Source organism: Taeniopygia guttata, chromosome 8 (genome assembly GCF_048771995.1).
Source record: "Taeniopygia guttata chromosome 8, bTaeGut7.mat, whole genome shotgun sequence".
In the NCBI taxonomy this organism is placed as follows: Eukaryota; Metazoa; Chordata; class Aves; order Passeriformes; family Estrildidae; genus Taeniopygia; species Taeniopygia guttata.
The window spans coordinates 19,364,243-19,385,583 of NC_133033.1; the positions used below are offsets into that span (position 1 = coordinate 19,364,243).

General features: G+C 36.3%; 1 long non-coding RNA gene across 2 annotated transcripts in view; it reads left to right on the forward strand.

Moving 5' to 3' along the window:
• LOC115496226 (uncharacterized) overlaps nt 1-21,341 on the forward strand; it is a 170,375-nt gene that overhangs the window by 117,544 nt on the left and 31,490 nt on the right. For both annotated transcript variants that reach the window (XR_012057059.1, XR_012057058.1), the window contains exon 6: nt 21,158-21,212. This is a non-coding gene — a long non-coding RNA (uncharacterized lncRNA). The remainder of the gene's footprint in view (nt 1-21,157; nt 21,213-21,341) is intronic.

Consider the following 21,341-nt stretch of genomic DNA (forward strand, 5'->3'; position numbering starts at 1 on the left):
GTTGAATGGGAAAAAACAATGTTTTGTAACCAGCATATGTGCTTCAAAAATTTATCAAAGGGGAGTTTTTTCCAGCTTGTTAATGGTGTATATTCAGTACATGATTTTTAGCAATCCTACTAGTTAATGAAAGAATGGATACCCGCTGATCAAAAATATATCAGAATGAGTAATTATGTATGTAATTTTGTAGGTTTGTCATGCGAGAAATCTACTTTACTTCTGAATAACCTGTGTCTGGTTAGGAAGACTAAGGTGGAAACAAATGGCTCCATCCCATTCGAGATGACACGTGAAGCTCAAAAAAATGGGAACTTTGGGCTGGTTGGAAGTCGAGGTAGGCCACAGACACCTAATTTACTGTATCAAAACTTTTATCCCCAGAACCATCAAGGCCTGGAACATACAGTCATTAAGTGCTTTGCATGCAGCAAAAATGGTGTTGTGGTATAACTGGGTGGAAAACCTACCACTTAACCTGTTTTTAACCCAGGATGTTTTGATTTCCTTTCTAGGAAATTAAATTCCTACTGGCTAGGCTGTAGAGCCTGTTTTGAATTAAGTATTCTTACAACTGAACATGATGGGACACCTGACGATCAGGCTGATAATCTATTGATCACTCTGGTGGCATTCTTGTTTTTGTGGAGAGACCTGGATGTAGACACCTAACTGTAAGCTATGGTATTCCCAGCCCTTTCCACAGTATTTACTATGTCGCTGCAAGATAAGGTATGTTTCCAGTTTAGGAATGCAGTTCCTTTCTCAGAAAAGAACCCTGAAAGTTTAGCACCTGTCTTGTGTCTCAGTGTGAATTCCACTAGAGAGCTGAATTTATAATGATTGTTGAGTGCTGGGTTTTTAACCTTGATCTTCTGCCATTGGCACTGGTAGGAATTTAGTAGTTCCTTTCAAGTATGTAGAAGATTAAGCTCTTGTTTTCATGTTGCAAAGAAGATTAGCAATTAAAACTATAACTGTAGAGTTGTTTTCCTTTGAGGACACAAAGATTCAGTGAAAAAAAAAAATTAGGTTCTTTTGGGAATCTTGACCTTTTGAGAGGTGAGAGAGAAAATCCTGCAAAATGTTAGATGGAAAGGCTTACTGTTTCCTAAAAATGCCTTGGTACGTTCTCATATCTCTCAAAACCCTCACTCTCTGTCAAGCAGAATGCTTAGGAATAATTTTCATTTTTATTTCCGGTTCAGAAGCTAAAGGGCTGAGTATCTCATTAACAGAAATCCTTGGGGATGGCAGAGCTTGCAGGGTCCATAGGAAGAATACAGTGAAACATAAATTGTAACAGGCCAGAAATCTCATGTGAACCACTATTGAACCAGAACAAGAGAGACTGCAGCCAAGATGCATAGAATTTGAAATCTGCACCATCTAAATTTGTCACCCACATTAACTGCCTGTGTGTCTTTGGACTCTTAGCAAGAATAAATTATTACAGCTTTTAGATCTAAATCACAGCTGCTTAAAACACTATGACCTTGCAAGGGAAAGGAAGGTAATGGTTTTTAATCCAAGCAAATCCAAGTTAGAAGTCACTTGTGTTTTGCAAAGGCCCACACACGTTTCCTGGAGGGGGCTTGTGTACATTGTGATGTCCCTGACCAGTGCCAGGCCACCTCCTGAAATTCTCTGCCAATTCTCTTGACAACTTAACCACAACCTCCCTTCATGTGGGGAGAATGGATGAGAAATATAAGACCATGTCTAGGAATGGAAATCAAAACAATGAGAAGAAACAAAGGGTATCCACTGTGTTGGAAATATACTTTCTTCAATTACCTGCTTAAGTCTCAGCAGATACAAGTAAAAGTGTGACTGCTTAACCTCGGTCAGAAAAGGTGGCTGAACAACAAGTCAGTAGGTTCAAACCAATGAAATAACAGAGGAATAGTTACCAAAGGGAGTGATTATATATAGAAGTATGACAAACTTCAAAATCAGTGACAAATGTCTTTGAAGGGTAAAAGAATAGAGAATGCTTTCTAATGAGAAATACAAAGATTAATTTCTGTCTGAATGAAATATTGCAATCTAGGTATTTAACAGCTTTCTAGAGTTAATTAGTGATGGATGAAGGGTCTAGCTCACTTTGCCTGCTTTTCAGGGCCAAATAAGGTTTAGTTGGAGTCAATAAGGTTCACAGAGCCACCCTGTTCTAGCAACTGAAAAGCAGACTCTAACATGAAAATGAAGAAATCAAAATCATTAAGCTTAGCATGTAGTCTAAAAATGAGCATTTGTCACAAAAAAGTATATCTAAATGCAGAAGAAGGAAATTAGTCATTTTATAACATGAATAAAAGGAAATATTTTTCTAATGGAGCTGTGGGAGTTGAATACCTGCTATGGCAGGAGATGGATTGTGCAGAGCACCACTGCTCTGGAATTGGCAGAATACAGGACTTGAAGCAAAGGAGCATTGTCTTGAAAAGAGATGCTGAGGGCTGACTCAGAAGCATATTTTTGCCAAGAAAGCTGATTTCTACTCTTTTGTGCTTTGAATACTGCCAACTCTATTATTGATTTACAAGGAGAGGACACTGACTAACAAGTTGTGTCTGACAAAATTTCTTTGAGAGGTATTAAAGTACACTCAGAGTGGTTTTGGTCTAGTCCTATTTCAGATTCTAGTTGTTATATACAGAAATTGGAGAAATGGGGGGAATAAAAGAGTCTTCCAGGAACATGTGTGCTTGAATCTATTTTGCATACTGAACTGTATTTTTACTTTTTTGAATTTAGAAATCGTGGGCTTTTGCACGTATTAGTTAACTTTTAGTTTCAATGAATTATTATTTTAGAGGGGAAACTTATTGTGCTGGTGAGAACCAGTCACAATAATCAAAACATAAACTTATGTTTTGGGGAGGGATGGGGAAGGAGCATTTATCAGTCTTGATAGCAAAAATATAACCACTATATTCCACAGAAGCCAAATAATATTACACCAAGTCCACCAATTATTAATTTTGTAAAAATTGGTGTAGTCTTACTCTTTAACAAAAGTTTATTGCTAGAATAAATAATTAGTTCATTTTCTAATGACGTGAAGGTCCCATGAAGAAATCTTTACACACTTTCAATGTTTTCTGAAGGGACATTTTGGAAATGTCCCATTTCAGAAGAAAACTGAGATCTAGTCTGGTGGTAACTTGTTTGTTCCTTGGGTTCATTATTTGGTGTTTTCTGCTATTAACTGTAATATGCTTCAATAAGAGGAATCACCATCGCTTATTCCAATGGCAATGGTTTGATGGAACATGTGGCTGCAATTTCATTCGGCATGAAAGACAAACTGAGTGTTTGATCAGTGTACAAAGAAGATGAAAAATAAACATGAGGTAATAAAAAATAGAACCTAGTGAAAAGCTAAAATATGCAGAACGAGGCTGGCACAACATGTAGGTAAAGACTTCTTCCTCATCATCTTTTTCCCTCCCTACTAAATCTTGTTCACTATATAATCCTGCATATTCATAAGCTGGAATTGAGTGTCAATTTTGCAAACTAAGTAATGAATCCATCAGTAATATTTTTCTTTACTGTGTGGTTGAAACATAAAAATACAAGAAAATGTAGGAAATAAAAGCATAGAAATCTGAATAAAAGCTTGATCTGAATTATATTAGATATGCCTACCAAATTCAGAAAATTAGGGACTAGCCCCAGGTGCTAACCTCAATAAGTTCTGTATTCACTGATTTGAACAACAGAGGTCTGATGGGAAAGAAGTGACTTTGTCAACATGATATATAGTAGGCTGTGCAGAGCCTATACATTGAGGTGGAATTCAGTGCTGTTCTTCAAAAGGTTGCAGCTCATAACTCACACCCATGGAATGACCCATGGCATAATTGGAAAGCCCCAAGGAGCTGTTGAAATTAGTGCAATCTGTCTCTGCCTACAGGCCAGCAGCACTGCAAGTTCTCTGCAGCTCTACCTGCAACAGTCCTGCTTTTGTAAAACCTACTCCATTTGCTGGCTTGTCTCAGGTGTGTCCCTTTTTGGAGGGTTTGAGAGACACTTTTTAGAGACTTTGTGCCAAAGCAGCCATTTCACTTAGCTGGAAGTGATGAGAAAAAACCTAATTCCAGGAAAACAGTATTGATGGCTTCAGATACATAGGATAGAACTGTCTGTGTTATTGAGTGATACCAATCTGTTATTGCTACAGAGAAGAACTGAATCTGAATAATCCTTCCCATAAGATAGAGGTACTTAAAACTGTGAGGTGTGAAGATGATGATAGCAGGATGATTCTTGTTGCAAGACTGGAAACCATGACAGTGCTTGTTCAAGAATCTGTAAGTGAATGATCTGGTGAGATCATGCATATTAGTGCAAACTGCAGCAGACTTGGCTCTCAGCTATCTGCAGTACAGTTAAGAAATATATAAATCAGGGTGGAACTTTGTGTGTAGATTCTAAAATGCAGATGATATTTTTGCACTTTTGAGTAACTTTGGATCCAATTTTGAAGAACTGTTATGAAATTAGAGCTATTAGAATGGCTGGAAGCCATTGAATTCTGAGACTCTCTGGATACATGGAAAATAATGGTTCATAACAATACAGGGCTGTAAAATTGTATTAAGAGTCACTTGAATAATGAAGGGTTAGAACTCCAGCCTGTAGACTTGTAAAGTGCACTGGTTTTGGTGAAGCCATGTCAATTTTGCTTTAAGAGTGTTAAATAGAAGATAATAATAATCTATTTAAATAGGTGATTTTTTTTCTTTCTAAGAAAAAATCTTTTTGAATTGTTTTCTGTACTAGCTATTCTAAAGCTTTTACTCCTGGATAATCTTTCACTATTCACCTGAATTCTTGCAAATAAACACATTTCTGACTTCTGATTGGAAATTTCAGAACTATAATTTAAAAGCCTTACTAGAAAAGTTGCATCAAAAAATATAATCACAAAAGCAAAGCCTAAGGTATGGCCCTATATTAAAGCCAACTGACTTTATAGTTGACATAATATTTCTGCAGAAAACAAAGGTGTGTTTTATTTGCAGTAGGTCAAATGTTAAATCAAACAATGAAATATGTATAATTTTTACCAATTAAATATTTTGAAAGATTTCTTAGAAGCTTCCACTGTGAGAACTCTTGTACTAGTGCCATTCAAAAAATTAATGAAAAGTAAGACAAAACCTAAGGACTAGTGAAGCAGTGCACAGCTAACTAAGGTTAGAGAGAACTTGGCAAGGAAAGGAAGCCAGGCTTCCAAAGTGCCAGATTCAGGCTCACTTTGCAATATAAACCTGCCTGTTCATGCCTTTAGCACTCAGTGGGACTGAACTGATTGGCACACAGTGTTTGCTGCTTTAGATCAAGCAGCTCAGTCTCTTGAGACAGACATTTCCCCTCTCATTGAAGATAAGCTTTTCTCTCTACTTTTCCTCAGAAGTTAAAGAAGAGTTTTATGCTTACTTGGCAATGTAAAAATAGCACAGCTGAATATGCTTTTAACTCTTAAATCTGCTTCAAACTAATATTCTTTTTTAAATCCATAACATTAACACTGCTGTGGAGTGCTAGTCTGAAAATTCTGCAATTCTTGGAAGAGAAGGTGATCATCATGAGAGACTTTTGCCCTTATGACCCGTGATCTGTACAATCCAGCAGGGACTTGTTGAACATCTCTTTCCCAGGTGGTCAAGACAGACAATACCTTCCGAAAAGAGGCTTTCTGTTGTGTGATACAGGCAGCATGGGCTTAGCAAATCAGGCTGTAATTATTTTGAGAAACACTTACTGGAGGAAAAATTAAATCTAAAATTGTTGAAAATATTCTTAATCCTAATTTTTTAAAGAATTGTTTTTGACAGCAGATAGATTATTCTATCTCTGGAATGTTGGTTCTAAAATGTTGTAGTTTCTGCTAAGAGCTGTGAGGATCTAGGGGAGAAGACTCAATATTTAAAATAAGATATCATTCATTACTAAGCAATATATTTTCTTGTACGTATATTTTTTCTTCCCTGACAGAAACTAGATTTCCCTGGTTTAAGAAGGTAGTTCTTCAACACATATCACTTGTCTAGCCCTGTGGACTACAGGAGGTTGAGAAATGTATGGGAAAAGCAGCTTTTGCAGACTTCTTTTTGCTGCTCAATCAAATTGCTTTTCCTATGAGCAATTACTAAATATTGTGTGAGCGTATATTGAGGTAATGCGGTATTGTGTCCTCCCAGTGTTGGAAGAAAATACCCAGATCAAAGATTATCTCAGTTAGTTTTATGGCATAAGCCCTAAGTGTGGTAATTAAGAAGAAGTAGTGCACATCTGGTATCTTATGATAATGGATCATCAGAAATGAAAATTATGTGACAGTTTTATACAATGTATAGTTCCAATCCCATAGAACTCTTAAAAGACAACATTCATGGGAATAAGTAATGGGTGGAAAGAGATTGATTAGAACCACCTGCTGTTTACTCTGAGCTGTTACAGATGATTATAAGGAAAAAAAACCAAAACACTTACTTCAATAAAATTAAGGGTAAAAAATACATCTGATGTCACTAGATAGGAATATAAGAACTGTTAAAAATTATAACATCAAGCATCTAAAAGCTGCAAAGCATTTAGTACATAGCAAGGTAGGGCAGAATATTAAGTAGCTACAAATATGGAAAAATGAAGTATGAGCAAACAGTACGATTCTTTTATCATCAGTTAGTAGCTTTAGGCATAAATAGTCCTCTTGAAATCATCTAGAATTTTTTTTCCTGTGCAAAAGTAATAAAGTTTTTTTTAAATAAGAGGAAAAACCGCTAAAAGTTTAATAAGCACCCTGTGAGAATTGTGGTCATTATTGAAGTCCTACAAGGTCATTATTGGTAATTGAAATCTGATCACTTTTAAAACCTAACTTGCCCAAGCCATTGCAAAATGTTATATGTAAGTATACTCTTTAAAACATTCCTTGAGGGAGCATGAAACAAAACCAGGAATTCAGTAATTTTAAAGCAGCAATATACTTTTTAAACTTGTTTATTAGAAGTTTAATTGGAAGTCATAGATTTAAAAGAAATTATATGAGAAGGCAGAGAATTCTTTGGAGCTGAGCAATGGAGAGAAGACATTTTCAAAGTTGTGTAAATGAATTACAGACATAGGCACCACAGCTTCCATCTTTAGGAAACAGCCATGGAGAAAACTTGAGGCAACAGTGTTGTCTCAGTCCCAGAAATCATTTAAGCCTTTTGGACTTAGAGGTACACTCAGAGGTATTTTCCATAAAATAAATGTTGCAATTTCTTTGAAGAGTCTGTTGACTTTCAGCAGAACTTAGACACTTGAATATACATAGATTGTAGTGGTACTGGGAGGGGAAAATGTTTAGTAGAAAAAAATGGAAGCAATTATTTTGTAAATACAGTGTCTGCAAATGAGAAAAATATAATCCAAAAGTGGAAGTGCTGAGTCCATTTTAGCTGTTAACTGGTAAAAAAAATAATAGTACAGTGAACATAATATTCATGTATGCAAACTGTGAGAGACAAAATATACAAATCCAATAATATCTCGAGTAATTTAACTTTTCTAGTTCCTTTACACCAGTCAGTTATTCTGCTCTGTTCTCCAAGCATTCAAGTTGAAGATTCGCTTGGTTTGAAAAATAGATTTCTCTTTACTTTTTCAAGCTTTCAGATCTCTTTGTTGGCAGCTTCTTAGATCAGTCAGTCAGACTCCCATGACTGTCTAAAATAAGATGGCAGCTGGATTATTTTCAGACATAACCAGTGCTGCCAAATGGCTTTCAGTGGATCTCTCACTTGCTTTTTATACTTTTCATTTCTACTTAAATAAATGCCACCTTACATACCACCTTAATTTCCTTTTTTTGAGTGCTTGGGTATGTCCTGTATACTTAGAAGTATTCAGCTGCTATGTGAAAATGTAGTACCATTAGCAAAGTAAAAAATATCATTCATGAATGCTGATTTTTTCTTTAAATCGTAAGGTATCTGGAGTACACATCAATAAAGATTTTTTATTTTTCAAGAATTAGGATGAAAAAATCTCTGAGGATGATAAACAGTACTGTGTTATAAGTTTGGCTAAAAAAAAAGGAGGAAAAAATAAACCAAAACACAAAAAACCTTAGAAAATTGCCTTAGTGAAGGTAATTCTTAATACATGTTAATACATATCAAATAAAGATTGAATTACATTTTAAATTATCCTCTTTAGAGCGGTGCTGATTTGAGAACAATTTTGATTTGAAGGGGACAAAATGAAACCTCAGTGGGTTATTGTTGCCAAAGCCAGAAAAAAATGATTGATCTGAGAAATGCTGTTACCTGAACACTCCTTTTGTGCTTTTAGACAGACTTGTGCATTGTCATGTTCCCACCTGTCCTGACATACTGGCATCTGGGAATCTATTTCAATCTTTATAACCCTGTTTTCATTCTGACTGTTACAAGCAGGGGGAATGCTGTTTCACACCTGCGCCGGTAGAGCTGACTCCACACAAGCAACAGGGGAGGTCAGGCAGACCCATGGGCTGACAGATTTCAAGAGGAATAGCATTCCAAACAGATCTTCAGGAATTATAGGAAATTTAAAGTGCTGCTGGTGATCTGCACTTTGTGTTCTTGACACTTGGCAATTTCTGGCCTATTATAGTCCTGGAGTCAGGCATTTGCAGCTTAGTGCATGAACACTGGCAGCTCTTAATGAGCACTTCCATCAGAATGGCAGCTGCTACTCAGCACTTAAGGCTTCTCTATTGTCCAGCTGGGTATATTATGAATTTTTGATCCTCCTCTGTGTAACTGTGATTACTTGAATGATTTCACCTTGCTGGATTCCCCTGATAGAACCCTGTGACATGGCAGAGATTTTAGTCTCTGGCATTATGGTTTCTGAGAAAAGTTAGGTTTTAAAGCTGAGTTTCAATATCTGATAATGGGAATACAAGACAGATGATCCACATACTGAAGAATGTTAGAAAGAAGGAATTGGTGGTGAAAATGAGGTTATTTTATTTCTGTATTATGTTACGTAGCTTTTCATAACCAATAACACAGTGAAAAACATCACAGTATCTTGCTGAGTGATAATGGCAATTCTAGATTTTTCATCACTTTTGGAAAAAGGGAAATCTAATTTGCATATTACTAGTATGGGAAGTGTCTGAAGGGCACTGACATCAACAGAGAGTGCTGCTCTTTAGATACACAGTGATAGTAGGATGTGGCTCCAGCCCAAGAGAAGGAAAGCAAAGGAATCACTTTCCCATTTGACAGAAAAAAACATATAGCAAGACAAAGAAATAAACAAGTTACTTTGGATATGATATCTTGGACAGTGTCTCATTTCCCTTTTTAGGTAGTGCCCCTTGTCAAGCTCAGAACTCTCCATTTTGTTGAGATAAGTGTCAGTCCTCAAAGTCCTGCATATACTTCCTCTGGGATCACACGTGGCTCGAGTATCTGCACTGATGGAAACCCTGCATTTGTGAATTGAGTTGTGTTTCTCGTTGAAGTCTATTTCCTGTCATGCTGTTAAATAGAAATGCAGTTTGATGTGACAAGTCCCAATCCTTGTATGCAGTCATTAAAGATCCCATTACCTATTTCCTGAAACCTCAGCCATACATTCTACTGTATGGAAACTTCAGTTGGTTTCCCTTCTTTTATAATACATTTCTTGTAGGTATAGTAGAGGTAGTATGAACTGAAGTGAAAAGAAAATAAGGTGAATTTTGACCTGTCTTCTTCTTGTGAAAGACTGAAAGGTTATTCCCCAGGAAATGTTGAGGTAATTTGTTGCCTTGTTTTATGAGTGTGCTGTTAAATAGCTGATATGTTTCCAATGAGAGGTGGCTGCAGTGGTGAAGTTAAATCAATTGCTTTGGTGAAATAATCCCCAGAGCTTGGTAATTGATTGCATTTTGCTTTAGGTTTACACAGTCTTTTGATGTTCTTCAGGACCAAAAGCAATACAGAGTTAGAAGGTTGCTTTTATTTATTAATGAGGATTTTTTTTTAGCACTGAATCTATCTGAATGCAAAGTAGAAGTTGAGATACAGAAAATTCAGACAAATGAAGATTCCATCTCCTCTCTCTTTACCTCTCCCTTTCTTTTTCTCCTTTTCCTTTGTCAATAACAGTTCATTCTCTTGGTTCAAGAAATTGCAAAAATAAAGGAAAGTGAGCGCAGGATTAAGTAATCGACTAGATAAAGACAAATCAAATCAATTATCTCTATTATAGCTTCCTTTTTAGGTGATACTTGGGTTAGGTGTAGCCTGACCCTAAGGACATCACATGATGGAGAAAAAATTAATATTGTCAGAGTAAAATCAGTACTAGGTGAGGATTAATAAAAACTCTGTATTTACCTTCAGACCTCACTTCTGAGCCAGGATTAGTTTAAACATTGCATGTTAGCACTTATAGGTGCTCAAGGACAACAATACAAGATATATTGAGACAATATAGTAGCAGAACCACTTGTTTTCATTTATTTTTTGAATTTACTAATTTTTTTTTCTGCAGAGGAGCTCAGGTGAATTTCCAGATTTCTTACATAAGCATGGTTTCGCATTCTTCAGAGTATCAGAACATGGCAAAATGTGTCTGTTTCCTTTGTTTTGCTTACAAACATGAGACAGCAATGGTAAAACGACTATGTGTCTTTAATAAATTAACTTGGGCTGCTGAATCAGTAAATCTCTTCCAGATGATTGCTGCTCGTACTTTGTGTTGCCGTATTTTAGAGCTTAGAAATTACTGGTAAGTTTATAAATTTGTCCAAATTCTGCAGTCTGCTCAAAGGGCAGCTGAGGTAAACGTCAACACCAGAGAAATAATGCACAGGGGGACACACAAGGCCCTTGCTTTAATTTGCTACCCAGCATTTCAACTCAATATATCCTAAGGCAGAGTGTCAAATTTTCCAGAAAATAAAACTTGATTTTCCAAGTATTTCCTGGCTGCTTGACATGCAATACACTTCTTAAAAAAATTCTTACTAAAACATTAATATTTATTATGTCTGTTAATTAGTGTTGCTACCATAGCTTTATTCTTCTCTAGGGTTTGCTTAGCTTCAAGAGGCAATTGTTAAATAAAAAATGTCAACAAGGTATTATGAAAAACCTATCTACAAGAATTCCTTTGCTAATGGTATAAGAACAATTAGAAAAGCTCAAATGGGCAGCTCTGCATTGTCTGTTAGCTTATGTATAAGAAGGACTTTACACATTTATATGAAACTGGTATTGAACAGCTTTAAGATAATCACTAGAGACTCAAATTTCAGTAATAAGACTCTCTAAGATCAGAAATTTCCTTTTATTTTGTTTTTAAAAGGAGAACACTCATTAGGTACACTTTTCTCGCTAGATATTTGAAAGAGGGAACCAGGTGTTGCAAATAAATTAAGACTGGAAAAAACTGAGAGTAGAAATTTATCTTTCCTCTTCTTTTGGAGGGGAAAAATATAAATACTAAATAGTTCCTTAATCTCACAAAACCTTATTTTTCAATGTAAGAGAAATTTCCAGATCAAATGGAAATCTCAATATCAGAATGGGATGATTAGAATAATAATACCAGACTTAATATCAAGCTTTATTTTGACTTTTGAAATTATGACCCACTACAGAGTGGAACAAATTTAAGATCAAGAGCTTTAAGTGGATCTGACCACAGCTTCTTCTGAGGATATAATCTGAAGTGGTGACATTTTGTAAATGCCTTTAAGACATGTAAATGACTGTGCCAGCTACAAGATGGTTCATAAATGGTCCCAGATAGGAGGTCTGTAACACCAGTGAGCGGATCTACCATATGCTGATGAGGTGAGCAGCCAAGTGGAAATTTGGAAGACATGAGTTAAAAATAGTTGGGTAGTTTTATATGAAGAGAAGGATTTAAAGCTAAAACAAGGAAGGGGGAAAGTGAGATAAATAGGGTAGCAAAGAGAGAAAATATAAATATTGCTTATGGGCAAGTGGAGTAGATGGTCACTTGTTTCATGTAGGGAATTGATACAGGCACTGAATTCTGTGATGGGTTAATGTTGGTCTCATTTATTTTTTGGTTTTATAGTGAAATCACAATGATTCAGGCATAATTCTCTCTGAGGTTTCAGTCCAAAAATGTGGGAAAATCCCTGTGCAAGAAAAATATTATTGCTACAGATATGATGTCTTCGATATAGGCCAGTAAAGAAGATGAACCATAAATCTCCAGATTTTAAAATTATGAACATTTGTAGCACGAGCCAATTCTTTCCCAACCAAAGCTGAGTTGCTTGAAATTGCTGTATGTGAAACTGTAGTGGAATCATGATCTGTTTATCCATTAAAGAAGTAGAATAATCTCATAAGGTGATTGGGCATGTACTTATGAGGAAGGGAAGCTGGGTTTCATGCTGGGTTCTCTCTTTAGCTTCTCTACAATGAGATGTCCTCTCAGGATGATAGAATAAAGTATCAGTTTCTTGCCTGTTGGGAATATTCTGATCTAAGTATTAGAGAGGAATTTAATATATTTATTTATATTTATATAAATTTTTGCTTGCAGAACAGGCAGCCTATCCAACCAGTTACAAACCCTGCTAACATTAGTTGTTGAGTTGAATGCCTGAGTCTAAACAGTGCTGAAAAGGGAAAATAAAATATTTTATTACAGTTTGAAGTCTTGAAGGTGAAATTTTGGGAAGGAAAATCTTATATGAAGAAAAGTGTGTTGAAGTGATAGTACTTAACTTTAATGGATTTGTATTGTAAAATTAAATGTTTATTTTTGAAATGCAGATGACAGACGATATGGGTAACTTTTAGTAAATACTTTATCTGTCCGCAGACTCTTGCTGTATGTATCTGATAAATGTATCTGATTCCCGTTGGGATGACTTGAAAGGAAAAAGGTGTTGGTCCTTAGCTTCCATTTAGTATGTACAATTCAGTGAAAAGCCCTAAATTAAAGGGGCTTTGAGGAATGAGTATGTTTCCTTATTTGAAGCTTGGATCTTTTTGCATTAGGATTTCAATATTTGGCTTTATTTCTGTATTTAGGGGGTTTACCATATTTAATCTTTTAATTAAAATCCTATCTTTTCTTAGATGATTCTTGGGTAGTTTCAGTAACTACAGTAGGAGAACTTTTGCTTGGGAAGGTCCTCTGGGAGTTACCAACTCCAGGCCCCCAGCTGAGGTGGTGCTGGTACTAGAGCTTGGTCCAGCCAGTCCTGGCCTTGTTTTGCTGAGTTTCAAATACCCCTGAGATGTTCTTGCTGAACAACTTGTCCCTGAGCAGCATTACCTTCCTTGAGAAAAAGTTTTTTTTCTGATGTCTATGTGACTCCCCTTCAACTTAATTTTTTTATTATCACTTTGATATTAATCTTGAGCTTTTGGAGTACAAGAAAGCCTTTTGCAGCTTACATTTCTGTTCTGTTGTCCTGTTATTAAAACCTGATAAAATCCTTCTGTGGTTTGTTGAGTTTTTTTCATTGAATCTTGCAGTATCGTCAGGGAAGAAAAAGTGAGTTACTTCAAAGAATTCTCTTCTTTTATACAGACCAAAAACTTTTTTCAAGGAGTAAACAAGTGGAAAAAAGAAAAATGAACAGATTTTAAATAAATGAAAACAAACTTGTTTCCTTACGCGAAAGGGACATTACTAGTTAAAACATAAATTTTTGGGTTTTGAGTATTAAGTGCAATAACTGGTTGTTAAAAATAACTTACAAATTTGTCTGAATATCAATGTATAATTTTATAATAAGAGTTGAGAACAGAATGCAGAAATTCAGTGTAGAGGATAATCTGGTAGCAGTGAGCTCTCTGAAATCCTTGTGCATCTTCCAAGTGCAGTACATTTCCTAATGCTAACAGCACCTCGTGGCTACAGGATTCTTAGGGGAGCTAATTACTGCTGGCCTAAGGACACCTCCCCAGCATGTGCTGCTCCCCAGGCTTGCTTTTGTACTTCAATAAAAACTGTACCTGCAATGAATGCAAGTCTGTCAGGGCCTAACAGTGACTTCAGACACCCACTCCTTACCTGTCTTCACAACAAGGGAATCTCAGTGACATTTATGGCTTTCAAAGGTACCCTCTGGGTTAAAAAAAATTTCATTTGTTAGAATCCTGGGCATCTGAAACTGTAATTTAAGAGTATGGTGGGGTTTTTTTGCAATTTCTGTCATTCTATATCCATAAAGAAAAACTGGAGAATCTTCCAGTTAAGACTTTTTTTTTAACCCAGTATTGGAACTAAAATGGACTTCAAAAAGTGGTGGAAAGCCACTTGTGTGCTGGTTTTACAGTTAAGTTATATTTTGTGTCCAGAAGTTAATTAATCTGTAACTTACATCACCTCTGTGTCCTCCAGGAAACATTGTAAATAATTGATCTCACTTCATTACAAATACTGCTGTCCAAGAGATGAGGTTGCTATTCATGGAAGCAGCCTGGAAACTTGGGAGTTCTTTAAAAAGCAAAGAGAATTCGGAGAACAGGTGCATTGCAAGGCGGCTGCCAGTATCAGATTATCTTGTGTTGTTGTTGGAGAGTTCTTATTTATGACAAAAAAAATTATTTTTGACAGTTGAAACAGAATGAGAAATAGAGGTCTGGATAATACATTGGTCTAGGCTGTCAAGCTGAGGGTTGATTTGAAGATCAATCATACATGTTCTTTTTCACATATCCATAAAACGATGAGTATAATGATATATGTGTAATCTAATTTGGGAAGAACAAAAAAGGGTTTTAAGATTTCTGACTGTATTCCTGTATTAATATATGAAAGTAGATGTTTCCTTTTAATTGATACAGTTTTGTACATCACTGTCCTTGTACCATTAGGCATCAGAGTCATTCATGCCCTTTTTGCCTTAAATGTAAACACTGACAGAATCAAAGCAAGCCATCCTGCATGAACTTGTTCCTGATTTGGTGAGATTTCAAGGGGAGTGGGATGTCATGTTGATGCTTCTCCTCTCTCCTCAGAGAGCAGAATAGGCCAAGATTCTTAGGAGGTGCAGCTGCAGAAGTAGTACTGGGGTTAACTATTGGTAACACACGTTGGTCAAGGAATTTTACAAGGCAGGTACATGTAGATATACACACTAAAAGCACATCAGTTCAACAATTAGCAGTTCAGCAGATTAAGTTTGATTTTTTGACCCTGCTGATTGATCAAGGCATTCTGAGTTTGGATAGCATCACTCTTATTCCTCTCAGCTCTGTATCACATTCATAATGTGGCTGCTATATCAGTGAGAGATGAGTGATTTCTTCTGACCTACCTGCTGCTTCTGCATGCTCACCAAAGTTCACTTTGAGCATCTGATTAACTCCCCTATGGCTAATGTGGAAGAAGATTAAGGTGTACACAAAGGAGTACATAAACACATACCCATCCTTAATGAAGAGGTTTCTGATCCTGCAGACAATTTTACTTTTAATTTAAGAGAAAATGAAAATTCTAAGTGTTTCTGAAACAAATCTGCATCTGATCTGACCTCAGCAGGTCATATGCTGCTGCACAGTGACAAACCACTTTGCTTCTAAAAAGCCACTAGACTTATTAGCTGTGCACAGCCCCCATGAGTTCATTTCATGCAAGACCTGGGGAGCAATCCTGAGATGCTGATAAAAGTTGATTCTTTAGTGAGGTGAGGAGTACTCAGTCAAATTAACATATTCCCTTGAGTGTGCATTTTAAAACTTAGTAAGGTCAGTACTGTAAAAGGCAAAACCATCCTCTCCCATCCATACATTTTGGCCTCAGGAGTCACATTTCTTTTTCTACCACACGTTGGAGGCCAAGGACTCATAGTAAAAGACTGTTATGTTAAAAATATTGCTGGAAATGTTGAGCATAAGTGCTGGGCACAAAATTAACATAGGGACTTTGTACACCTTGGGATACAGTGTGGGATTAGTCTGGTCTGGGATCCTGAATCCCCCATGATCAGCACAAGCTGATTCAGAGGATAAAAACAGCAGCAGGTATTTATATGAGATGGTGTCTTCAAGGAAAGGTTCACTTTTTAAGCACAGTAGTTAGAGATTGTAGCTGTGTTTCACATGGCATTTAGAGTCTTGCACCTTTGTAAGAACTCAGTATCTTGAACATCTGCTAGATATTCAAAAGTGATTCAGATGAGGTCTCTAAGGAGGAAAAGTAGCAAGAGTTTGTAAATATGATCAGATACTACAATAATAACTGTACATCAGTGCCAACAATAAGGAGAAAAACAGAAGGTGTTAAAAAGAACTAGAAAGATTTTAGGCCTATTAGTCTCTGCCAAGTGAACTTTTGAGCTTGAATACACAGGCTCTTAAGATGCTCATGCAGTTAACTCTCTGTTTTATAATGCTTGTCTTGTCAGTAAAAGATAATAATTTCACTGAAATACAGCTTTAGTAAAAATATCTGCCATGTCCTCATTGCTTAACAATTCTGATTTCTTCTGATTTTTAATCCCATTGCAAGAATTACAAGTGAAGGAAGAGTCCTATACAGCTGCTTCAGGAATTGTGTATCTGCAATAGCCCATTTGTTTTCCATCTGAGTGTTTGCTTAAATTGCATTTCATCCCTCATTTATATTTCTCACCTACATAGTAACCTTGAGCACACTGATGCAGATTCTCTTGCTATCATCCGCATGACTCTTTGTGGCTCCATTTGACACTGTATTAAGGTAAACCACAATGTTGTTAATGGCAATAAGCACCAAAGTGGTCGAGTGCTCCTTTGAATGAAGACAAATGAAGGTAGGGAAACATAATGATTACACACACTGTGAAGTAAAAGGGCTGTCTTAATGAACTAAAATCAACTTATGTGGATAAAATGACTTCACTAACACACAGCTGAGATTAACTTGATTGATTCAGCCAACAGCTTGCTTAAGGTATTTTATTATTGTCATATCACTAAGGTTTAAATCATAATGGGTTCCCTGAGTCTGATACCTCTGGTAGCACTCATGTCTGTAACTAAATTTTACTCCTGGGTATGTACTTAGTCTAATTTATTTCACTACCTAATGCTACTTGCAGAGAATATATTTGGCCATAACATTTGTTTTCAGCATTTTTGAAATAAAAACCCCATCAGCTACCAGAATGTCCTATGAAAACAGATGGCACAAAGAGAGTGGCCAGTTCAGAGAATTTTCAATGCAACTGACTCTGAAATCATACTAACCTTTTCTCTATTCTAATATTTATGCATAGCTTGAACTGTCAGCTGCTAGATGGCACAATATATTTCCAGTTGTGATAGGCATTCATACAAACAGTATATTATACATGCAGGAAAAACACACAATAAAGATTTTATTATGGTTAACAGAGCTCTAGAACTTAACAGGATGGTAGAGCACGTCTACAAAAAAGGTTGGTTTTCCAGAACTTGCTAAGACATTTGAAGTGGTAGGAATACTGGTAGAAAATAAACTTCAATATTTGAGAAATGGTTGAAATAAAAATATTTAAAATCCAATGCAGGATTAAAAAAGTAAAAAGTTGGAAGTTCTCCTTCATCAATCATTATTTTGTACTTCTGGTTTTAATATACAAAAACACCTCTGTCTTTCAAATTTCAACCTTTTTTTTTATTATTGTAGAATTACTTCATTGTGTCTTGTAGCAAGTAACATTGCTGGTAATAGATCTATGTATGTATATGGACAATTTTTTTCCAGTATTTTTACTTACAAGTTTTGTTAGGGTGAAGGATAAACATAGCAAGGTTGTTCTGTATGGCAAGGTCTTCCTGTCTTAGGAAAGATGGAGCACTCATCTGCCAAGAATTCTCTGTAGAGAGAGAACTTTATAATGTCTTTTATTTTTGAGTGTGAATTGTACACATGGGTCAAGCATGGATTCAGCCCTTAGCAGACTTTAAGGAAACACTGATGTCCTGGCAAACCATTTTGGTTGGCTGGCTAGTTTTGATTCAGTGTCAGCATGCAGAAGATAATGAGATGGGAAGGCAATGCCCTAAGGCAACTTGAGCTTTGGGTGACTCGTAGCCAGTCTGTTACAGCAGTGGTGCAGCTGGGTCTGTGGAGAGCAAAAGCAGTGGCTGCTACACCTGGCCTGTGCCGAGTTTGATCCTGTCCACTGAGACCTTCTCATGTGCAAACCATGGAAACTTGAACTCCGGGCAAATGCCACGACATTACATTCAGAGTCTTGGTGGTAAAGTAAGTAACACTACTTCAGACTTTGCTAGGTAGTCCCCTGTTCCTGGCTGCAAGCAAGCAGCTGCTTTACTCGGAGAATAAATATCAGAGGCCATCAATATGAATGCTGCTTTGTTGTTTACACTTGGAGTGAGTTTTTCCCTACTACCATGGTCTTTGAAATTGTATTCTCCTTTGTCTACTTTCAGATTCCTAAATAAAACAGGCAAAGGGAGGAGCTGCCAGCTGATTCTCCTGTGGTGCACAGTACTCTTTGCTGTGCTGAACTTGTCTGAACTGGTTTGCAGCTTACCTTTTTTTTAGCAGACTTGTCCAAAATCTTATGTCAATAATAAGAGAGCAATACAGTAAATAAGTAGGTACTTGACTAGAAAGTGCAGCTACTGACCTGCATGCTAGGGATGATTTTACATTTCCCAGCATGCATCCATTTTGAAAGTTATTAAGGGGGATTTGGACTTCCAGGCCACTGCAGTATAATCACTGAGCAGTTATTTGCTGGAGGCAATCACCATTATTATGGCCCTTACTCCACATCTTTTGAAGGCACTGAAGGATTGATATTGATTTTTGAGTAGCATTTATAAGGGGCCTGTGCACTTGAGAGTAACTGGACCGTATCATTAGACTACCTAGGGGATTTTCCATCAACTATATTTCTAAAGGTAATACTAGTAGAACTCTTAACCTCTGAATCAGAAGATGGATGTATAAGAGATATTAGTATTTTAAAGGAAAGGACTTGAAGAAAACAGCTGCTAAAAGACTGTTTAGAGTTATGGATCACAAGCTAACTCTTGATTGATGAAGGCAGCATAGTAACAGTTTTCTAATTAATTAATCTGATTGTTCTCAAGAGTGTTTGAATCAGTGATTAGGAAAATGTATTTCTTGTCATCAAAACAAAGGGAACCCTAAGAAAAATAAGACTGTAGCAGGTGCTTGGCCCCACTCATTGTATCAGTGGCAGCTGATAATGTAGTGTGTGATTCCCACCCAATGGAGTGACTCACCCAACCTTCTCCTCTGACATGGTCCCTCTTCTGCTCTGCCAGTATTTTAGGTATTCCCAGCTCTGCTCTGAAGCTCCCTGGCTCTGACAATACTGGCCCTTGGGAGAGGTGGCTACAGGTGCAATGTGACCCCAGTCCAAGAGCAAAGCTGCAGCTGCTGGGGGACAATGTACACTGGTTTGTGCTAGGCTTTAGATGAACACATCTGAATGAGTTGCATAAATCCCGTAATTTCGTAACAGGATTTTAGAGCCAGGTAAAATTAAGATAACTGAGATTTAGGTAAGATGACAGTAAATTTCACTTCTAGTTAGCTGAGGACAGATAGCACCTCAGCCAGAGAGTCTGTCACTATTTTTTAAGAAAAAACCCAGATTTCACAACCAAGTTACAAATAAAATTTTAACAACTTAACTTGGAAACAATATCTGTCACACAATGACTAAAGTTTATTTACTGCAAGAAGCTAAAATTAAATAAAAATAAATTTGACTTTTTTAAATAAATTTATCTTTTTAAAAAATAGGCACACAACTTGTCTTTTGCCTTTGATTAGTTTTAATCTCAGGTTCTCATGCAACCTAATTTACTGTTGCGATAAATAGAATCCCAACAGGAAAGCTATTCTTTTAAAAAAGAAAGTACATATTCCCAGGGTTTTACACTTATAATCAAGCAAAAACATGTGGAAATTAGTCTTCAGATTTTTCTTTCTTATTGCAGTCTGGTAGTTATCTTGGCCACTCTCTTAGCTAGTGAATTTACCCACATATCAATTCTGCATTACTATAATTGCTACTGACAAAATGCCGATGAATTACTTGTCCAAATTTGTGACATTTTTTAAGAAGTGAGGAATATGAACTCGGGAAAGCCACCACATTTTTCTGTTTATTAGATTGAATATGTCCTTTGAAAGCACACGGAGTTTTACCAGAAGTTTGGCTTTAAGAAGTCAAAAGGCTTTTGAAAATATTTGCTTAAACCACAAAACTTTGCATGTTTTTCCCTTGTAAATAAAGGATAATGTAATGCAGAAGATTAATATTTAAACTTTGCATACAAATATGCATGAATGCCAATTGGATTCAATTTTCCTGACTTAATTTGAATTAGCTGATGGGTCTTTTGACACAAGCTGTACTAATTGTTGCTTATTTGGGTGCACTATATCAGTGAGCATGGCAATCAAAAGCTCAGCCAGATGTTCATATTTTCTTTGATTGCCCACAGCCTTAGATTTGAAGAAAAGTCAATCAGCGAAATGATTCTTCTTAGCATCTGTCAAGGTACTGATCACATTACCATAATGGGTGCCAGAAAAGCAGAATGGCTCTGATTCCCTTTCCCTTAACCTGGTATCAGCCTTCAGCTCTCTGCAGTCTTGATTTGATACCATCACAAAACATGGAAGTTCTGTGAAATTAGACCAAGGGTATTTATATGTGGTTGAGTTCATGGCAGTGAAGAGTGACTGTATTTTTATCTTCGTATAAACTTACATTTATGTGAGTAACTTCTATTAAATTATATTTTGCATGTTTTATACTGGCATGTGTTAACAATGTCTTATTGACTGAAAGGTTATTTTTTTCCAAGTATAAAAGCTTTTAAGGAGTTGAAAAACTAAATGTACTACACCTATGTACAGGAAGTCTGAGCCTACTGAAAAAAATTATTTTGATTTGCTTTAAAATTTTTGGACACTTGTAAGATACATAATCTATATTTACAGCTCAAGCTTTTTTTTTTTTTTTTCAATTTGTTAGTATTTGCATGAAAGCATTAGAGAAAAATAATATTTTGTTGGTTTGGTTTTTTCCAAGTGTTCTAAAAGCATCTGCCAGAGAAAGAATTTGCATTTACTTTCAGATGGGATACAGATCAAGGCTGTCTTAACCTTTCTCTCCTTTTATCCCTAGGTGTTTAAAATGTGTCTTTGCATTTTCTGCATAACTGGATCCTAGCTCATTAAGGGTAAGGCCTTTTTTTGCAATCCCCATAGCAGCAGTGCCTAGCAAGGAAAACTGCATGGTTTGCATGTTTGTTAATTTAAGAATTTACCATGTCCTGGAGTTCTGCCCTGCTCAGGAGTGTTTTACTTTG